Below are 17,374 nucleotides of genomic sequence, written 5' to 3' on the forward strand. Positions count from 1 at the left end.
CCGATAATATTTCTGATTCTGACAATATTTCCGTTTCCGGCAGTATTTCCGATTCCGGCAATATTTCCATTTCCGATAATATTTTCCGATACGTACCATGTTTCCGTTTCCGGCAACATCTAAGACTTGGATAATATTTATATTTCCGATACGATCCATATTTCCGTTTCCGGCAATATCATCGTTTCCGGAGTATTCATTTCTTGCCTGTGACGATCTCAGCTCCCACTGAAACCAAGATCCGTCGATTCCGAATATCCATAGATGGAGTATTTAATGCCATTAAATAATTGATCCGTTTACGTACTATTTGTGTGACCCTACGGGTTCAGTCAAGAATAAGCTGTGGATTAATATCATTAATTCCACTTGAACTGAAGCGGCCTCTAGCTAGGCATTCAGCTCACTTGATCTCACTGAATTATTAACTTGTTAATTAATACTGAACCGCATTTATTAGACTTAACATTGAATGCATACTTGGACCAAGGGCATTATTTCCTTCAGTCTCCCACTTGTCCTTAGGGACAAGTGTGCATTTCCTAATTCCTTTGTCGCTCGATGCTTGCTCTTGAACATAAGGTAAGAGTTGTCATCCTTATTATGTCTAGAGGTGTTCCTCGGTTTCAGAGTTCAACTGATCAAATAAACAGATAATCATAGCCTATGATTCATCCGAGCACGGCCATGCATTTCACAGTTTCTAGCTCTCCGAGTGGCCTTGTACAACTTTTAAGCATCTCATCCCGATTTATGGGAGGACAATCCCAATTTTGCGATCTTGAGATTAGACTTCGTTTGATAGGTGATTACCTGAGCGTTGCCTTTATAGCCTCCTTTTACGGTGCAACGGTTGGTCAACGTCAAAGCAACCAGTTCTCAAACAAGTAATCTCAAATCACTCAGGTATTGAGGATTTAGTGTCTAATAATTTTAATGAAATTTACTTATGACAGATTTTCATCTCTTACAGTAAAGTTTCATAGGTCTTGTCCGATACTAGTCTTCCCAAAGTAAGTATCTATGCAAATGATTATGACATTGCCATGTCCACATAGTTCAAGAAACAGAACTACTAGTCATCTAGCATTCTAATCGTCTAACGTTTTCTATGCGTCCAATTTTATAGAAAACTCCGACTAGGGACCATTTTCAACCTTTGACATTCAAGTTCACTTGATAGACATTTCTTAGTCACAGGACTGGTCCTGACAGTCTATCTTGAATATATCGTCAAATTGAAGGGACTCATTATTTAATAAACCACAAATTAAATGGAAAAATGAATTCTTTTCATTTATTGTGAATGATTAACCAATAATGTTTTACAAAGATTTAAACTCTAAAACTTTAAAACATTAAACAGGGATATCAAAGCCATTCTCCAATATGCTTGATTCCCATAGCTGCAGTGTGCGAGTTGTGCTTCGCCTGCGGCAGAGGTTTAGTTAATGGATCTGATATGTTGTCATCAGTTCCAATCTTGTTTATCTCGACTTCTTTTCTTTCAACGAACTCTCGTAGAAGGTGAAATCTACGAAGTACATGCTTGACTCTCTGGTGGTGTCTAGGCTCCTTTGCCTGTGCAATAGCTCCGTTATTATCACAATACAGGGCTATTGGTCCTTTAATGGAGGGGACTACACCAAGTTCACTTATGAACTTCCTTAGCCATATAGCTTCCTTTGCTGGTTTATGTGCAGCAATGTACTCCGCTTCAGTTGTAGAATCCGCAATGGTGCTTTGCTTAGCACTTTTCCAGCTTACTGCACCCCCGTTGAGGCAGAAGACAAACCCAGACTGTGATCTGAAATCATCTTTGTCGGTTTGGAAACTTGTGTCCGTATAGCCTTTAACAATTAATTCATCATCTCCACCATAGACCAGGAAGTCATCTTTGTGCCTTTTCGGGTACTTCAGAATATTCTTGGCAGCAGTCCAATGCGCCTCTCCTGGGTCTGACTGGTATCTGCTCGTAGCACTGAGTGCGTACGCAACATCCGGGCGTGTACATATCATAGCATACATTATTGAACCAATCAATGATGCATATGGAATCCCATTCATTCGTCTACGCTCATCAAGTGTTTTTGGGCACTGAGTCTTGCTTAGAGTTATTCCATGAGACATGGGTAGGTAGCCTCGCTTGGAGTCCGCCATCTTGAACCTATCAAGCACCTTATTGATATAAGTGCTTTGACTAAGTCCAATCATCTTTTTAGATCTATCTCTGTAAATCTTGATGCCCAATATGTACTGTGCTTCTCCTAGATCTTTCATCGAAAAACATTTCCCAAGCCAAATCTTGACAGAGTTCAACATAGGAATGTCATTTCCGATAAGTAATATGTCGTCGACATATAATACTAGGAAAGCAATTTTGCTCCCACTGACCTTCTTGTATACACAAGATTCGTCTGCGTTCTTGATGAAACCAAAGTCACTTACTGCTTCATCAAAACATATATTCCAGCTCCTGGATGCCTGCTTCAATCCGTAGATTGACTTCTTTAGCTTGCATACCTTTTTAGCATTCTTTGGATCCTCAAAACCTTCAGGATGTGTCATAAACACAGTTTCTGTTAAAACGCCGTTTAAGAAAGCAGTTTTGACATCCATCTGCCATATTTCGTAATCGTAATATGCAGCGATTGCTAACATTATCCGAATAGACTTTAGCATTGCAACTGGTGAAAAGGTTTCATCGTAATCCACACCGTGGACTTGCCTGTAACCTTTTGTAACCAATCTAGATTTGAAAACTTCAAGTTTCCCATCCTTGTCCTTTTTCAGTTTGAAAACCCATTTGCTTCCAATGGCTTGGTAGCCATCTGGTAAATCGACCAATTCCCATACTTGGTTTTCAGACATGGAGTCTAATTCAGATTGCATGGCTTCTTGCCATTGCTTGGAGCTAGGGCTCGTCATAGCTTGTTTGTAAGTCGCAGGTTCATCACTTTCAAGTAATAGAACGTCATAGCTCTAGTTCGTCAAAATACCTAAGTACCTTTCCGGTTGAGATCTATATCTTTGCGATCTACGCGGGGTAACATTTCTAGATTGACCATGATTCTCACCAGATTCTTCTAAAGATCTCTGAGTTTCATCCTGAATGTCATCTTGAGCATTCTCTAGAGTTTGTTGTTCGACTCGAATTTCTTCGAGGTCTACTTTTCTCCCACTTGTCATTTTGGAAATGTGATCTTTCTCCAAAAAGACACCATCTCGAGCAACAAACACCTTGTTCTCAGATGTATTGTAGAAGTAATACCCCTTTGTTTCCTTTGGATAGCCCACAAGGATACATTTGTCAGATTTTGGATGAAGTTTGTCTGAAATTAATCGTTTGACGTATACTTCACATCCCCAAATCTTCAGAAAAGACACATTTGGAGGCTTTCCAAACCATAATTCATATGGAGTCTTTTCGACAGCTTTAGACGGAGCTCTATTTATAGTGAGTGCAGCTGTATTTAGTGCATGTCCCCAAAATTCTAATGGAAGTTTGGCCTGGCCCATCATTGATCTGACCATGTCTAGCAAGGTTGTGTTCCTCCGTTCCGACACACCGTTCCATTGTGGTGTTCCAGGAGGAGTCAATTCTGATAGAATTCCACATTCTTTCAGATGGTCATCAAATTCATAGCTCAGATATTCACCGCCTCTATCAGACCGCAGTGCCTTAATCTTCTTGCCTAATTGATTCTCTACTTCACTCTGAAATTCCTTGAATTTGTCAAAGGATTCAGACTTATGCTTCATTAGGTAGACATAACCATATCTACTGAAGTCATCAGTGAAAGTGATAAAGTAGCTGAAACCACCTCTAGCATTTGTACTCATTGGTCCACATACGTCTGTATGGATTAAACCCAATAGTTCATTTGCTCTTTCTCCAACTTTAGAGAAAGGTTGCTTTGTCATTTTGCCAAGTAAACATGATTCGCATTTACCATAATCCTCTAAGTCAAATGGTTCTAGAATTCCTTCCTTTTGAAGTCTTTCTAAGCGTTTCAAGTTTATATGGCCTAATCGACAATGCCACAGATAGGTGAGATCTGAATCATCCTTTTTGGCCTTTTTGGTATTTATGTTATATACTTGTTTGTCGTGATCTAATAAATAAAGTCCATTGACTAATCTAGCAGATCCATAAAACATCTCTTTAAAATAAAACGAACAACTATTGTCTTTTATTAAAAAGGAAAATCCCTTAGCATCTAAGCAAGAAACTGAAATGATGTTTTTAGTAAGACTTGGAACATGGAAACATTCTTCCAGTTCCAAAACTAGCCCGGAGGGTAACGGCAAATAATAAGTTCCTACAGCTAATGCAGCAATCCGTGCTCCATTTCCCACTTGTAGGTCGACTTCACCCTTGCTTAACTTTCTACTTCTTCTTAGTCCCTGTGGATTGGAACATAAGTGTGAGCCACAACCTGTATCTAATACCCAAGAAGTTGAATTAGCAAGTATACAGTCTATAACGAAAATACCTGAAGATGGAACGACTGTTCCGTTCTTCTGATCTTCCTTTAGCTTTGGACATTCTCTTTTGTAATGGCCTATTCCATCACAATAAAGACAGCTTGATGTGGACTTGTCCTGCTTTGATTTAGCATTGCCCTTGGACTTTCCACTTTTCTTGAACAGTCTCCTTCTAGCCTTGAGTAAATCTTTGGCTTCACAGTCCAGTATTATCTCAGCCTTTCTGACAAGGTGAACAAATTCTGCAACTGTTTCTTCTCTTGGTTCACTTAGGTATAGTTGCTTGAAGCGACCAAACCCACTGTGTAGTGAATTGAGCAAGATAGAGACTGCCATCCTTTCGCTTATTGGTGTTCCTAGTAGACTTAGGCGATCAAAGTATGAACGCATAAGATCCACATGGAACCTCAGTGGGACGCCTACCCTCTGTTTAGTGCGAAGGAGCTGAACATGTGTTTCTTGGACTTACATCCTATAACACCTGTTGGGAGAACTAACCTTTAGACCAGACATTGATTCAATCAACTCATGGACGTTCAGGTCCCTGTCCTCCGTGCTTCCACGACAGATATCCTTCAGATTCTTGATGAGCGTAAAAGGTTCATAGGCTACAAACCTTCTAGCCCAATCATCAGGGATATTGTTCAGCATGAGACTCATAACCTTTTTGAGATCCGCATCCCAAGCGTAAAATCTCTCAGGGGTCATGTCTCTGGCATAGTATCTTGGCATGGGATGTGATAGTACATACTCAAGTCCATTGAGTTTGACTATTTCAACTAGCTTAGCTTCCCGTTCAAGAAAATTTGCAAGGTTCAGCTTGACCATAAGCTCAGAACCTATGATGATGTTTTGATTGTTGTTTGCCATATTTAAAACTACAATTGAAAAGAATAAACAAATAAATAACCATTCACAGTTTCTCTTAATAAACTTAAATTCTAGCATACATGCATAATTCAATGTTCATTAAGCATTTTATTCAAGTTATGTGTTCCGGCAGGTGTGAATAAAATGTTTCCAAGATCCTAAAATCATTGAAGAACTAAGCACAGTTTGTTGAATTAATCCTAAAACATCTTAGGTAAGCAAAAGCCTTTTGCTAATAGTCTAGAAACTATTCTTGGTTGATAGGTACGTCTAAGAACTTATTAGGTAAACCTATCGATTTTGCCACGACATAAAAGGACTCCTTACTTATATCGTTGAGTTTCACCAAAACTAACATGTACTCACAATTATTTGTGTACCTTGCCCTTTTAGGACCAATAAGTAACACCTCGCTGAGCGAAAACTATTACTAGATTGATGTAAAGGATATCCAAGCAAGTGTATATTTTGGCATGGCACCTTTCAACTCAATTTTAAAGTTTGGAACTTAAGGCTCTTACTATGTTGGTTAGATTTTAAGTGAACTAAAATCCTTAATCATGCAACATAATCAAGCTTTTGATCTCATGCATTTTAAGACATATTTAAAAGCAATAAATAACTTAAAACATGCATAAGATAAATGTGAATTAGTATGGCCCGACTTCATCTTGAAGCTTTAACTTCAAAGTCCGTCTTGAAAATCTCCGTGGGAGGCACCATTTTCTTCAAATAGAATAAGCTATAATTAAAACTAATTACAACTATTTGATGGTACGTAGACCATATTTGAATTGAAAAACAACTTTGGTACTTTAGACCAATTACATTCAAATTAATGGTACGCAGACCATATTTTCTATTCTATTTGGGCCATACTAGTCACTTCATAACCTGCAAAACAGTACATATACAATATATACCATTCACCATTCATTATCATGAATGGCCCACATAGCTGGTTAGTAAAACACATTATGCATCACATAAACATTTGCAGCAATTAATCAAGGGCACCAATAATCTACAAATTATTCAGTCCTTATTAATTCTAATCAAGTTGTTTTAACCTTAAGGATTTGTAGACCTAATCAAGAGTTTATGACTAAAAAGGGCTCCCACTTAAACCAATAAATTCATATGCTTTACTAATTTTAAACATAAAAATGTATTTCTAGTCTAACCGGAAACATACAAATTTAATTAAAATTTAAAGCTCATATAAATTTATAATTGAATCCAAAAAGTTTAATTTAATTTCAGTCGTATTTAAATTAATTCATGATTTTAATTTTAGTAAAATAATTAAAATAAATAAAATTTATTATAATTACAATATTCAAAATTAAAATCCAAGAAAATAATTTAAATTATTAATTTTAAAATTAATTAAAATTACGTAAACTGAAAATTTCAAATTAAAATTTCAAAACGATCTAATCGCAACGCAACAACTCCACGCATCGCACGCCCATGGGCCACACGCACACAGCCATCGCTGGCCATGTGCGCGCAGCCCATGCGCTGCCTCGCATCGCTGCTGCTCACCATCGCAAGGCATCACGCGAGCTGGTGCTCGCTGCGCGCGCCAGCGTTCGACGCACGAGCATGCTGCCGCAGCCCATCGTTGGGCGCAGCGCTCGTCGCACGTCGCAACAAGCACTCGCACGCCATCGCTGGACGCAGCACTCGTCGCACGCACAACAAGCACTCGTACGCCATCGCTAGGCGCTGCGCTCGTCGCACGCACAATAAGCACTCGCACGCCATCGCTGGGTGCAGCGCTCGTCGCACGCACAATAGCGCTCGCTGCGCGCGAGCGATCGATGCTTGGCGCAGCACTCGTGGCACGCGAGCTTACGCTCGCTGCACGCGAGGCTCCGCACGCTTGCGCGAGCCAGTGCGCGCTGTGGCGCAGCTCGCTTGCTGCCCACACGCGACTGCTCGTGCCTTGCTCTCGCCCTCGCCCATTCGCCCATTGCACACAGCCCACGACACAAGGCAGGGCTGCTGCCTTGTGCTCGTGCACCATGGCCTTGCTCATTGCATTCGTACCGCATGGGCGACGAGCTCCCTTGCTCGTCGTCACATGCTCGCACTATACAACACCCCTTAAGGGTAACACGTAGCGTCCATTGCTTTGTGCGTGCAAGTCATATGAGCGAATCGCATAAAAAATTTAAAATTTATATTCAAAATTAATGACAAATGAATAATTAATATTAATTTCATAATTTTAGGGCGAAAAATCGAAAATTTATTATTCAATTGATTTCCGATTAACATGGATTCAAGTCTAGGTCATAAAAATTTAAAATTTAACATAAATTTACAATTTTTATGGTGGTTTTTAATCATAGGTATCTAATTAAATTATAACTAATTATGAAAATCAAATTAATTCCAAATTATTCCAATTTTCAACAAATTAATCATAATTACAAATTAGATTGCATAATTAACAAGGCTAGGCATTCAAACTTGTTAAACATATACAGTAGGTCAATAAAAAATTCAAGATTTATCAACAAGAATCGCAAATATTTAATTTAACATCTTAAATTTACGAAATTTTGCATTCGAAAAACTAAAACCTTCGAAAAGTCATAGTTAGGCTTCGAATTTGAGAATTCTGGGTTCGACCGAAAAATACTCTTTTTGTCAAAATTTTAGAATGCCTTTTACATGCGGAATTGACACAAAAATCACTCGATTTGGATGAGTAACGAAGAAACTGCCGAAAAACTGCGTACGTATAATTAAATAAACGCAATTGGCAATTAATTAACAATTACGAAAATTAATCACCCCTTTTAATTCTTGCAAATTTGTAATATTTAACCATGTGCATGCAATTTAGATTATGAAAATAATAAGAGGCTCGTGATTCCACTGTTAGGTTATGATACATATGACAATTCATAAATCATGCGGAAAAACTATAAAGCCAGGAAAGCATATTATTTACACATAATCATTTAGCATAGTTTAGATGCATACTCTTTGTTGCGTGCCTTCCCTAGCTGCGCCCGAACCGAACAAGAACAAGTCTTTAGGACTCCAAGTGTCGTCCCTCCGTAGATAGTCCACAGCACGTCCGGATCTGCCTTAAGCTTGACCAACTAGGATCGCCCTTAAGGTACTTAGAATTTTCGGCACTTATAGGCTATTGTATGACTGAATTTTTGCTCTCAAAAATCACTTTGAATACTTGAATACTCTCTGTAAATATGTGACCCTAGGCACCTATTTATAGAGTTATGGAAAAGGATTTGGAATCCTATTAGGATACTAATTTATTTAATTATAATCCTACTAGGACTCTAATTAAATAAACTAAATCTTTTAGGATTAGATTTAATCATATGACAAATCCCGGTAGCCTTAGGATTCGAGTAACACACTTCGAGTGATACGCTAGCACCGCACGCAGGCCTTGCGGCCCACGCACAGCGCCAGCCCACTCGTCGCAGCCCCGCGCGCGCGCCAAGGCCATTGCTGGGCCTGGCCTTGCGCTGGACCGGGCGTGGCTTTGCAGCGTGTTTTTGGGCGCTTGGGCTTGCTGAGCGTAGGCCTGGCTTCGTGCTGGGCCTTTGTCTAGCAAGTCTCGTCCGATGCTAATTCGTACGACGCGCTTCTGATTAAATTCCCGATTCCGGAATTTATTTCCGATACGAACAATATTTAATATTTCCGATTCCGGAATTAATTTCCGTTTCGAACAAATATTTAATATTTCCGTTTCCGGAATTATTTTCCGATTCCGATAATATTTCTGATTCTGACAATATTTCCGTTTCCGGCAGTATTTCCGATTCCGGCAATATTTCCATTTCCGATAATATTTTCCGATACGTACCATGTTTCCGTTTCCGGCAACATCTAAGACTTGGATAATATTTATATTTCCGATACGATCCATATTTCCGTTTCCGGCAATATCATCGTTTCCGGAGTATTCATTTCTTGCCTGTGACGATCTCAGCTCCCACTGAAATCAAGATCCGTCGATTCCGAATATCCATAGATGGAGTATTTAATGCCATTAAATAATTGATCCGTTTACGTACTATTTGTGTGACCCTACGGGTTCAGTCAAGAATAAGCTGTGGATTAATATCATTAATTCCACTTGAACTGAAGCGGCCTCTAGCTAGGCATTCAGCTCACTTGATCTCACTGAATTATTAACTTGTTAATTAATACTGAACCGCATTTATTAGACTTAACATTGAATGCATACTTGGACCAAGGGCATTATTTCCTTCAGTCTCCCACTTGTCCTTAGGGACAAGTGTGCATTTCCTAATTCCTTTGTCGCTCGATGCTTGCTCTTGAACATAAGGTAAGAGTTGTCATCCTTATTATGTCCAGAGGTGTTCCTCGGTTTCAGAGTTCAACTAATCAAATAAACAGATAATCATAGCCTATGATTCATCCGAGCACGGCCATGCATTTCACAGTTTCTAGCTCTCCGAGTGGCCTTGTACAACTTTTAAGCATCTCATCCCGATTTATGGGAGGACAATCCCAATCTTGCGATCTTGAGATTAGACTTCGTTTGATAGGTGATTACCTGAGCGTTGCCTTTATAGCCTCCTTTTACGGTGCGACGGTTGGTCAACGTCAAAGCAACCAGTTCTCAAACAAGTAATCTCAAATCACTCAGGTATTGAGGATTTAGTGTCTAATAATTTTAATGAAATTTACTTATGACAGATTTTCATCTCTTACAGTAAAGTTTCATAGGTCTTGTCCGATACTAGTCTTCCCAAAGTAAGTATCTATGCAAATGATTATGACATTGCCATGTCCACATAGTTGAAGAAACAGAACTACTAGTCATCTTGCATTCTAATCGTCTAACGTTTTCTATGCGTCCAATTTTATAGAAAACTCAGACTATGGACCATTTCAACCTTTGACATTCAAGTTCACTTGATAGACATTTCTTAGTCACAGGACTGGTCCTGACAGTCTATCTTGAATATATCGTCAAATTGAAGGGACTCATCATTTAATAAACCACAAATTAAATGGAAAAATGAATTCTTTTCATTTATTGTGAATGATTAACCAATAATGTTTTACAAAGATTTAAACTCTAAAACTTTAAAACATTAAACAGGGATATCAAAGCCATTCTCCAATATGCTTAATTCCCATAGCTGCAGTGTGCGAGTTGTGCTTCGCCTGCGGCAGAGGTTTAGTTAATGGATCTGATATGTTGTCATCAGTTCCAATCTTGTTTATCTCGACTTCTTTTCTTTCAACGAACTCTCGTAGAAGGTGAAATCTACGAAGTACATGCTTGACTCTCTGGTGGTGTTTATGAAGGAAATAATGCCCTTGGTCCAAGTATGCATTCTATGTTAAGTCTAATAAATGCAGTTCAGTATTAATTAACAAGTTAATAATTCAGTGAGATCAAGTGAGCTGAATGTCTAGCTAGAGGCCGCTTCAGTTCAAGTGGAATTAATGATATTAATCCACAGCTTACTCTTGACTGAACCCGTAGGGTCACACAAATAGTACGTAAACGGATCAAGTATTTAATGGCATTAGATACTCCATCTATGGATATTCGGAATCGACGGATCTTGGTTTCAGTGGGAGCTGAGATCGTCACAGGCAAGAAATGAATACTCCGGAAACGATGATATTGCCGGAAACGGAAATATGGATCGTATCGGAAATATAAATATTATCCAAGTCGTAGATGTTGCCGGAAACGGAAACATGGTACGTATCGGAAAATATTATCGGAAATGGAAATATTGCCAGAATCGGAAATATTGCCGGAAACGGAAATATTGTCAGAATCAGAAATATTATCGGAATCGGAAAATAATTCCGGAAACGGAAATATTAAATATTTGTTCGAAACGGAAATTGATTCCGGAATCGGAAATATTAAATATTGTTCGTATCGGAAATGAATTCCGGAACCAGGAATTTAATCGGAAGCGTATCGTACGAATTAGCATCGGACGAGGCCTGCCGGACGAAGGCCCAGCACGAAGTCGGGCCATCGCCCAGCAAGCCAAACGCGCGCCCAGCCAAGGCAGCGCCCAAGCCCACCGCAAGGCAGGCCCAGCGCGCGCCAAGGCCATGGCCTCGCTGCGTGGGCTGCTGCTCGCACGCACACGCATGGGCGGCCCTCGTGGCTGCCGTGTATGTGTGAGTTTGTGTTCATGCATGATTCCTAAAACTATTAGAATTAGTATATGATTAAATTCCTATTCCTAAAAGGATAAATTAATTAATTAGAGTTCTTGTAGGATTCTAAGTTTAATAAATTCGTATCCTACTAGGATTCCAATTCCCTTTCCATAACTCTATAAATACGTGCCTAGGGTCACATATTTTCTGAGATCAATTAAGTATTCAAAGTGAGTTTTGAGAGAAAAATTCAGTCATATTTCTTACCTAAGAGTGCCGAAAATTCTAGTACCTTAAGGGCGATTCTAGTTGGTCAATCTTAAGGCGGATCCGGACGTGCTGTGGACTATCTACGGAGGGAAGACACTTGGAGTCCTAAAGACTTGTTCTTGTTCAGTTCGGGCGCAGCTAGGGAAGGCACGCAACAAAGAGTATGCATCTAAATTATGCTATATGATTATGTGTAAATAATATGTATTCCTGGCTTAATGGTTGTTTCCGCATGATTTATGAATTGTCATATGTATCATAACCTAACAGTGGTATCACGAGCCCCTTATTATTTTCATAATCTAAATTGCATGAACATGGTTAAATATTACAAATTTGCAAGAATTAAAAGGGGTGATTAATTTTCGTAATTGTTAATTAATTGCAAATTGCGTTTATTTAATTATACGTACGCAGTTCTTCGGCAGTTTCTTCGTTACTATGACTTTGACTTTTCAAATTGCGTTTACCCAGAATTCTCAAATTCGAAGCCTAACTATGACTTTTCGAAGGTTTTAGTTTTTCGAATGCAAAATTTCGTAAATTTAAGATGTTAAATTAAATATTTGCGATTCTTGTTGGTAAATCTTGAATTTTTGATTGACCTACTGTATATGTTTAACAAGTTTGAATGCCTAGCCTTGTTAATTATGCAATCTAATTTGTAATTATGATTAATTTGTTGAAAATTAGAATAATTTAGAATTAATTTGATTTTCATAATTAATTATAATTTAATTAGAAACCTATGATTAAAAACCACCATAAAAATTGTAAATTTATGATAAATTTTAAATTTTTATGACCTAGACTTGAATCCATAATAATCGGAAATCAATTGGATAATAAATTTTCGATTTTTCGCCCTAAAATTATGAAATTAATATTATTTATTAATTTGTCATTAATTTTAAATATAAATTTTAATTTTTATGCGATTCGTTCATATAACTTGCACGCACAAAGCAATGGACGCTTTGTGTTACCCTTAAGGGGTGTTGTATAGTGCGGGCATGCGACGACGAGCAAGGGAGCTCGTCGCCCGTGCGGCACGAATGCAATGAGCAAAGGCATGGTGCACGAGCACAAGGCAGCAGCCCTGCCTTGTGTCGTGGGCCACGAGCTATGAACAAATGGGCATGGGCGAAAGGCAAGCCAAGGCAGTCGCGTGTGGGCAGCAAGCGAGCTGCGCCACGACGCGCACTGCCTCGCGCACAGCGAGCGCAAGCTCGCGTGCCACGAGCGCTGCGCCCAGCGATTGATCGCGCGCAATTGCTCGCGCGCACAGCGAGCGATGGCTCGCGCGCACAGCTAGCGATGGCTCGCTCGCACAGCGAGCGATGGCTCGCTCGCACAGCGAGCGATGGCTCGCGCGCACAGCGAGCGATGGCTCGCGCGCACAGCGAGCGATGGCTCGCGCGCACAGCGAGCGATGGCTCGCGCGCGCAGCGAGCGATGGCTCGCGCGCGCAGCGAGCGCTGGCGAGCGCGCACAGCGAGCGATGGCTCGCGTGTGTCGAGCGCTGGCGCGCGCGCAGCGAGCACCATAACGTGCGATGGCTTGCGATGGAAGATGCAGCAGCTATGCGACGAGTGCATGGGCTGCGCGCACATGGCCAGCGATGGCTGTGTGCGTGCGGCCCATGGGCGTGCAATGCGTAGGGTGTTTGCGTTGCGATTAGATCGTTTTGAATGTTTAATTTGAAATTTTTCAGTTTACGTAATTTTAATTAATTTTAAAATTAATAATTTAAATTATTTTCTTGGATTTTAATTTTGAATATTGTAATTATAATAAATTTTATTTATTCTAATTATTTTACTAAAATTAAAATCATGAATTAATTTAAATACGACTGAAATTAAATTAAACTTTTTGGATTCAATTATAAATTTATATGAGCTTTAAATTTTAATTAAATTTGTATGTTTCCGGTTAGACTTGAAATACATTTTTATGTTTGAAATTAGTAAAGCATATGAATTTATTGGTTTAAGTGGGAGCCCTTTTAGTCATAAAACTCTTGATTAGGTCTACAAATCCTTAAGGTTAAAACAACTTGATTAGAATTAATAAGGACTGAATAATTGGTAGATTATTGGTGCCCTTGATTAATTGCTGCAAATGTTTACGTGATGCATAATGTGTTTTACTAACCAGCTATGTGGGCCATTCATGATAATGAATGGGTGAATGGTATATATTGTATATGTACTGTTTTGCAGGTTATGAAGTGACTAGTATGGCCCAAATAGGATAGAAAATATGGTCTGCGTACCATTAATTTGAATGTAATTGGTCTAAAGTACCAAAGTTATTTTTCAATTCAAATATGGTCTGCGTACCATCAAATACTTGTAATTAGTTATAGCTTATCCTATTTGAAGAAAATGGTGCCTCCCACGGAGATTTTCAAGACGGACTTTGAAGTCAAAGCTTCAAGATGAAGTCGGGCCATACTAGATCACATTTATCTTATGCATGCTTTAAGTTATTTATTGCTTTAAATATGTCTTAATTATGCGTAAGATTGTGGCTTGATTATGTTGCATGATTAAGGATTTTAGTTCACTTAAAATCTAACCAACATAGTAAGAGCCTTAAGTTCCAAACTTAAAAATTGAGTTAAAAGGTGCCATGCCAAAATATACACTTGCTTGGATATCCTTTAAATCAATCTAGTAATAGTTTTCGCTCAGCGAGGTGTTACTTATTGGTCCTAAAGGGGCAAGGTACACAAATAATTGTGAGTACATGTTAGTTTTGGTGAAACTCAACGATATAAGTAAGGAGTCCTTTTATGTCGTGGCAAAATCGATAGGTTTACCTAATAAGTTCTTAGACGTACCTATCAACCAAGAATAGTTTCTAGACTATTAGCAAAAGGCTTTTGCTTACCTAAGATGTTCTAGGATTAAGTCGACAAACTGTGCTTAGTTCTTCAATGATTTTAGGATCTTGGAATCATTTTATTCACACCTGCCGGAACACATAACTTGAATAAAATGCTTAATAAACATTGAATTATGCATGTATGCTAGATTTTAAGTTTATTAAGAGAAACTGTGAATGGTTATTTATTTGTTTATTCTTTTCAATTGTAGTTTTTAATATGGCAAACAACAATTCATTCAACATTCGATCAATTCTCGAAAAGGAGAAGTTGAACGGGAAAAACTTCCTTGACTGGCAAAGGAACTTGCAAATAGTTCTTATGCAGGAAGAAAAGGAGTATGTCCTAGATGAGGTGATGCCCGAAGCCGCAGGCGACGGGGTCACTCAGGCAGCCCTCAATCGTTGGATTGATGCCAACAAGGATGTGAAATGTCTAATGCTCGCCACCATGAGTGCGGATCTGCAGAAAACGTTCATCAACTCAGATGCTTTCACAATCATAAGTGAGTTGAAGAACATGTTCCAAGATCTGGCTCGAGTCGAAAGATTCGAGACTCATAGGCAAATTCTTGAGACCAAGCTTAAGAAAGGCGAGCCCGTAAGTCCACATGTTCTCAAAATGATTGGACTCATTGAGAATATGAGTCGGCTGGATCAGCAATTTTCTCAGGAAATGGCTATAGACACCATCCTCCATTCTCTTCATAGCGGGTATGATCAGTTCAAACTGAACTACAGTATGAATAGTCTGGACAAAACGCTCACTGAGCTTCACGGTATGCTGAAGACCGCTGAAAAGACGCTCAAAAGTGATAAGCAGATGTGCTTATGGTGCGTGGGGGCAAGTTCAAGAAATCTGGAAAGAAGAGGAATGCTAAGAAAGGTGGCAACAAGGCAAGCCCAACTAAGCAAACTGGCGCCAAATCTGTAAAGAGGAAGGTCAGTCAACCCACTTCTGAATCCGAATGCTTCTACTGCAAGAAGAAGGGGCATTGGAAGAGAGATTGCTTGAAGCTAAAGGAAGATCAGAAGAACGGAACAGTCGTTCCATCTTCAGGTATTTTCGTTATAGACTGTATACTTGCTAATTCAACTTCTTGGGTATTAGATACAGGTTGTGGCTCACACTTATGTTCCAATCCACAGAAACTAAGAAGAAGTAGAAAGTTAAGCAAGGGTGAAGTCGACCTATGAGTGGGAAATGGAGCACGGATTGCTGCATTAGCTGTAGGAACTTACTATTTGTCGTTGCCCTCCGGGCTAGTTTTGGAACTGGAAGATTGTTTCCATGTTCCAAGTCTTACTAAAAACATCATTTCAGTTTCTTGCTTAGATGCTAAGGGATTTTCTTTTTTAATAAAAGACAATAGTTGTTCGTTTTATTTTAGAGAGATGTTTTATGGATCTGCTAGATTAGTCAATGGACTTTATTTATTAGATCACGACAAACAAGTATATAACATAAATACCAAAAAGGCCAAAAAGGATGATTCAGATCTCACCTATTTGTGGCATTGTCGATTAGGCCATATAAACTTGAAACTCTTAAAAAGACTTTAAAAGGAAGGAATTCTAGAACCATTTGACTTAGAGGATTATGGTAAATGCGAATCATGTTTACTTGGCAAAATGACAAAGCAACCTTTCTCTAAAGTTGGAGAAAGAGCAAATGAACTATTGGGTTTAATCCATACAGATGTATGTGGACCAATGAGTACAAATGCTAGAGGTGGTTTCAGCTACTTTATCACTTTCACTGATGACTTCAGTAGGTATGGTTATGTCTACCTAATGAAGCATAAGTCTGAATCCTTTGACAAATTCAAGGAATTTCGGAGTGAAGTAGAGAATCAATTAGGCAAGAAGATTAAGGCACTGCGGTCTGATAGAGGCGGTGAATATCTGAGCTATGAATTTGATGACCATCTGAAAGAATGTGGAATTCTATCAGAATTGACTCCTCCTGGAACACCACAATGGAACGGTGTGTCGGAACGGAGGAACAGAACCTTGCTAGACATGGTCAGGTCAATGATGGGTCAGGCCGAACTTCCATTAGAATTTTGGGGACATGCACTAAATACAGCTGCACTCACTATAAATAGAGCTCCGTCTAAAGCTGTCGAAAAGACTCCATACGAATTATGGTTTGGAAAGCCTCCAATTGTGTCTTTTCTTATGATTTGGGGATGTGAAGTATACGTCAAACGATTAATTTCAGACAAACTTCATCCAAAATCTGACAAATGTATCCTTGTGGGCTATCCAAAGGAAACAAAGGGGTATTACTTCTACAATACATCTGAGAACAAGGTGTTTGTTGCTCGAGATGGTGTCTTTTTGGAGAAAGATCACATTTCCAAAATGACAAGTGGGAGAAAAGTAGACCTCGAAGAAATTCGAGTCGAACAACAAACTCTAGAGAATGCTCAAGATGACATTCAGGATGAAACTCAGAGATCTTTAGAAGAATCTGGTGAGAATCATGGTCAATCTATAAATGTTACCCCGCGTAGATCGCAAAGATATAGATCTCAACCGGAAAGGTACTTAGGTATTTTGACGAACTAGAGCTATGACGTTCTATTACTTGAAAGTGACGAACCTGCGACTTACAAACAAGCTATGACGAGCCCTAGCTCCAAGCAATGGCAAGAAGCCATGCAATCTGAATTAGACTCCATGTCAG

This window comes from Spinacia oleracea, chromosome 2, assembly GCF_020520425.1.
Source record: "Spinacia oleracea cultivar Varoflay chromosome 2, BTI_SOV_V1, whole genome shotgun sequence".
NCBI lineage: Eukaryota > Viridiplantae > Streptophyta > Magnoliopsida > Caryophyllales > Amaranthaceae > Spinacia > Spinacia oleracea.